The sequence below is a fragment of the Malania oleifera genome, chromosome 12 (genome assembly GCF_029873635.1).
Source record: "Malania oleifera isolate guangnan ecotype guangnan chromosome 12, ASM2987363v1, whole genome shotgun sequence".
Classification (NCBI taxonomy): domain Eukaryota; kingdom Viridiplantae; phylum Streptophyta; class Magnoliopsida; order Santalales; family Ximeniaceae; genus Malania; species Malania oleifera.
Genome location: NC_080428.1, coordinates 62163325 through 62169324, shown reverse-complemented (window position 1 = coordinate 62169324; position 6000 = coordinate 62163325).

The following is a 6000-nucleotide window of genomic DNA, read 5'->3' as shown; positions in this document are numbered from 1 at the left end:
AGAGGGTCCTTTTTGCCACCTATAGACTGATAGGAGAGGCCGAGAGGTGGTGCACTACGGTGAGATTGCTGGAGTAGCAGAGGGCAACTCTGATAGCCATGACATGGGACCGGTTTAAAGAATTGTTCTATGATAGATATTTTTTAGCTACTGTCAGGGAGGCTAAAGTAGAAGAGTTCCCGAGTCTGAAGTAAGGACAGCTATCTGTCCAGTAGTATGCGGCGAGTTTCATCGAGCTCTCTCGTTTCGCCCTGTATATTGTTCTTGATGAAGTGAAGAAAGTGAGGCAGTTTGAGAGAGGCTTGAGGCGGAGTATATTCAACCAGGTGGTGGTGCTGCGGATAAGGGATTTTGCTAAGTTAGTCGATAGGGCGGCCTTGGCAGAGATTGGTGAGCATCTCATTGTAGAGGAGCAGGGACAGAGGAAAAGATTTGCATCCATAGATTATCAGTAGGGTTATAGACCGGGTCAGTGGAGGAGAGGAAACTATGGCAGAGGGCGAAGATAGGAGACTGGAGGACGCGAGGTTTAGGCAATGCAGAGTTCTCTAGTTTGTCAGACTTGTGGTAGGAGGCACTGGGGAGAGTGTCGAGCTGGTGGTGGTCTGCTATCGCTGCGGTAGACTAGGGCACATGGTCTGAGATTGTCCTACCCCACCAGATGTAGTTCCAGCTCCTAGACCATACCGGAGAGGTTACCAGGCACCACGCGGGGGCCAGTAGAGGAATACGGCTCCAGCCAGAGTGTTTGCGCTGACGCCGGGTAACGCTGAGACGACGGGTGACGTGGTCATAGGTATGGTTGTTATATTTTCTTTTAAAGTTATTGCATTATTTGATTCAGGAGCTACACACTCGTTCGTGTCTTCGGGGTGTGTTAAATTATGTGGGGCTGAAACACAACCATTAGATGTTGAATTGTTAGTGTCTACACCGACTGGATCTGTAGTGAGATGTAGTAACGTACTCCGGGGTTGCTCAGTTGATATTCAAAGGGAAATTCTGTCTGCTGATCTAATAGTGCTAGATGTGCATGGGTTTGATGTTATATTTGGCATGGATTGGTTAGCAGTTAATTTTGCCAGCATAGATTTCCGAGCACGAGAAGTGATATTCAGACCTCCGGGGAAAGCGGAATTCAGGTTTATAGGATCACAGGTGCAATCCCCGCCTCAGCTAGTTTTAGTTATTCAAGCTAGGAGACAACTACTGAGTGGTTGTCAGGGGTTTGTGGTAGTTATGAAGGAGATGTCAGAGAATGAATTGAAACTTGCTAGCATGCTTGTAGTAAAGGAATTTACAGATGTTTTCCTAGATGAATTACTAGGCTTGCCATCCGATCGTGAGGTAGATTTCCCTATTGATCTACTTCTAGGTACAACGTTGATTTCTAAAGTACCTTATCGAATGGCGCCAGCGGAGTTAGCAGAATTGAAAAATCAGTTGCAAGATCTACTTGATAAGGGCTTCATACGACCTAGTGTATCTCCATGGGGAGCTCCAATTCTATTTGTGAAGAAGAAGGGCGGGTTTATGAGAATGTGTATAAACTATAAGGAGATTAATAAAGTTACAATCAAGAACAAATATCCTTACCCCGTATCGATGATTTGTTTGACCAGCTTCAGGGTACATGAGTGCATTTGAAGATTGAACTCAGATCCGGCTATCATCAGGTAAAAGTGAAAGCAGATGACGTCTCGAAGACAGCCTTCAGGACCGGGTACCGGCATTATGAGTTTCTTGTTATGCTGTTTGGTTTGACAAATGCTCCTACGGTATTTATGGACTTGATGAATAGAGTCTTCCACCAATACCTAGACCAGTTTGTTGTTATTTTTATTGATGATGTATTGGTCTATTAGAGGATCTATGAGGAGCATGAGACTCACTTGAGGTAGGTTCTGTAGATGCTTCGGGAAAAGAAGTTGTACGCTAAGTTCAGTAAATATAAATTCTAGCTTGAGAAGGTCGTGTTCTTGGGGCATGTTGTATCTAGAGACGGTATTTCTGTGGATCCTAGTAAGGTTGAGGTTGTAGTGAATTGGGCTAGACAGAGGAATGTCCACGAGATCAGGAGTTTCTTAGAGCTAGCTAGGTATTACTGTCGTTTCGTTGAGGGATTCTCAACTTTGTCAGACCCTTTGACACGACTGACGAGAAAGAATGCCAGATTTGAGTGGGATGACAACTGTGAGCAGAGTTTCCAGGAATTGAAGCAGAGGCTAGTCACAGCGCCAGTACTGATCATCCCGTCAAGGAGTGAGGGGTATGTCATTTACAATGATGAGTCCTTGAAGGGACTTGACTGTGTATTGATGCAGCATGGCAGGGTGGTGGCGTATGCGTCAAGAAAGTTGAAAAAATATGAAAAGAACTACCCTACCCACGATCTTGAATTGGCTGCAGTTATACACGCACTGAAGATTTGGAAGCATTACCTGTATGGCGAGCTGTGTTAGATTTTTTCTGACCACAAGAGTTTGAAGTACTTTTTCACTCAAAAGGAACTGAATATGAGGCAAAGAAGGTGGTTGGAGCTAATTAAAGATTTTGATTGTACCATCAGTTATCACCCAGGGAAAGCAAACGTGGTAGCTGATGCGTTGAATAGGAAATCCAGGGAATCAATGTTGGCGACTATGGAGATTTAGTATCTGATCATGATGGATTTAGAGAGACTCGGCATCGAATTAATTGAAAGTGGTTCTTAACATTGCCAGTTTAGTGGTACAGCCTATTCTACAGGAAAGGATTAAAGCCACCTAGAAGGAAGACCCAGAGTTAGCAGAAGTGATAGACAGAGTACAGAGAGGTCAGGGGGAAGAATTCAGTATTGCAGATGACGAGGCTTTGCTGTTCCGTTCCAGATTATGCGTTCCTACAAATATTGAGCTAAAAATATTTTTTTAGAGGAAGCTCACAGATCTTTATATACAGTTCATCCAGGTAGTACGAAGATGTATAGGGATCTACGAGAGTCGTATTGGTGGAGTGGTATGAAGAGAGAGATCGCCGAGTATGTAGTCCAGTGTCTGACGTACCAACAGGTAAAAACTGAGCACCAGAGGCTGGTAGGGCAATTGCAGCTATTATTTATCCTAAAGTGGAAGTGAGATCATATATTTATGGACTTCGTGTTAGAACTGCCCACGACATTACATGGTCAGAATGCCATTTGGGTGATTGTTGACCATTTGACTAAGACTGCCTACTTTTTACCTATTAAGATCAGCTACTCCCTTAACCATTTGGCGGGGATCTACATTCAGGAGATAGTTCATTCTCATGGGTGCCAATATCGATTGTGTTAGATTGAGACCCGCGTTTTACGTCACGTTTTTGGAAGAACTTGCAGGAAGCTCTAGGGTCTCAGTTATCATTTAATACGACATTCCATACTCAGTCAGATGGGCAGACTGAGAGGACTATACATACATTAGAGGATATGCTCTGAGCGTGTGTATTGGATTTTGGGGGTAGTTGGACTCAGTTCATGCCGCTGGTGGAATTTGCGTATAGTAACAGTTATAAGACCAGTATTGGCATAGCACCATATGAAGCTTTATATGGTAGGAGATGCCGTTCTCCTTTATTTTGGGATGAAATGGGTGAACGGCGAGTAGTGTAGCTAGAGCTTGTTCAACAAGCGCATAATAAAATTCGTCTTATCAGAGATAGGATCAGTGCAGCTCAGAGCCGATAGAAAAGTTATGCTGATAATCGCCATAGGAATTTGGAATTCGATGTGGGTAATCATGTGTTTTTGAAAATAGCTTCGTTGAAAGGGGTTATGAGGTTCGACAAGAAGGGTAAACTTAGCCCTAGGTTCATCGGTCCGTTTGAGATTTTAGAGAAAGTAGGACCAGTTGCCTACAAGCTAGCTTTGCCACCTGTGTTGTCCAAGATCCACAACGTATTTCATGTGTCTATGTTGAGGAAATATGTCCCAAATCCTTCTCATATCATCAGTTATGGTGAATTAGAACTCAATGCTCACTGGTGTATGAGGAGGTGCCAGTACAAATTTTGGATAAGAAAGTGCAGGAGTTACGTAACAAGGAGATTCCTCAGGTAAAAGTTTTGTGAATGATTCATACAGTTGAAAAGGCTTTTTGGGAGTCCGATGAACAGATGAAGCAGAAGTACCCACAACTATTTTAAGAAACTTAAGTAGTTAGGAAATATTTCTTTTGCAGGTACATGTAATGGTTTAATTAGTGTAGCATTTTAGTTTTGGGAGAATTTTTATTTTATATATGTAATCTCACAGGACTCGAAATGTAACCACGGTATTCCTCCGCCATAAGTGAGGGTAAGTAATAAAATAAGTAGACTATTTTTCCTGTTAAGGGATGATGAGTTAAGTGAACAGTAAATTTTGAGGACGAAATTTTATAAGGAGGGGAGAATGTAATGACCCTAAGAATAATGATATTTAAATAATAAAAAGAAAGGAAAATGGAAGCAGGAACAGAAGGAGGCAGTTAACAACGTTGCATTTTGGATGGGATAATCCTAAGAAATTTTCTAGGCCTCGTCGACGAACACAGGGGTTTCATCGATGAGGGTTCTTCAGGATCTTGTCGATGAAGTTTCGTCTCGTTGACGAGAAGATACCAAGAGAGGATTTTTGGAAGCCTAAAATTCATTGACGAGGGTTGAGGTTCATTGACAATCTTTCTACAGGACTCGTTGACGAGGTGACGTGGCTTGTCGACGAATCCCGCAATATAAATAGGGTTAAACGTGATTTTTTAGTTCATTTTCCTGTGCAAAACCTCTCTCTCTCTCTCTCTCTCTCTCTCTCTCTCTCTCTCTCTCTTTCTATCATCCTTTGGTTTCTCCTCCTTCTCTCTAAGTTTTTGGGTTGGATTTCCACCGGTTCGACGATCTGAAGCCACCATGACGCTCATGGGAAAAGTTCTCTGCAAGTCTGCCGGAGCGGATCGTTGGTGTGGCTGAGTTGGAAACCATCCCAAATCCAAGGTAAGATTTTCTACTCAGTATTTGGTTATTTGAAAGTTGTAGAAAGCGTAGTACGCGTAGGAATACTGAACTTTAGTTTTAGAGAATGTTGTTTTTAGGGTGTTGAGTAGGGAACCCTGCGGGTGTAGGACAAATTTTCTTATGAGCTTTTCAAGAATCAAGTAAGGGGATAAATTAAGCTAGTATTTTATGAAAAGTATGTATAACATTATAGCATTTGATTTTAGGGAAATAAATATATATATATATATATATATATGATTTATATTTGGGAAAATACTGTTGAAAATGATGGTATGTTAAATATACAAAAAACCTATTTAGTGTGGCATGAGTAGAAATTGTTATGAAATACTGTTTTCTGGGAATGTGTTATTGATAAGGATTTTTGTGATGAAAAACCAATGTACGAGCCGAAATTTTTATATATGTTTGCCACCGCACGGGCCGAGCTATGTGTATGATTTGTCGGCATACAAGTTGAGCTATGGAAATGATTTGTCAGCGTATGGGCTGTGCTATGAATATGATTTGTCGGTGTACGGGCTGAGTTATGAAAATAATTTGCCAGCGTACGGGTTGTGCTATGAATATGATTTGCCGGTGTACGGGCCAAGCTATGGTAAAATGTGAAATACCGGCGTATGGGCCGATGATTTTCATGACATACATATATATATGCAAAATGAGATAATTGATTTGATAATTAATGATATGAAATATCCATGTATCACAGTTTCAGTATATGTTATATGATATCAGAACCTGGTTGGCTTGGTCTAGACTAGCACTTGCACGGTACCGTTTTTACGTGTCCATGGTCATCATGATTATGATATTTGTGTTAACGCCGCTGTACAAAGTGGTGTGAGATTGGATGGTCGATGTGATTTTAAGAAGTGTGTGAGCGCCCCAAGTGTACGAACCAGGTCTAGCAGACCCATCAGGCTATACTTTTGACTTGGCAGTGGTCTGCCAATCATTGTCAGGTCCCGCCTTCGGGCCACACAA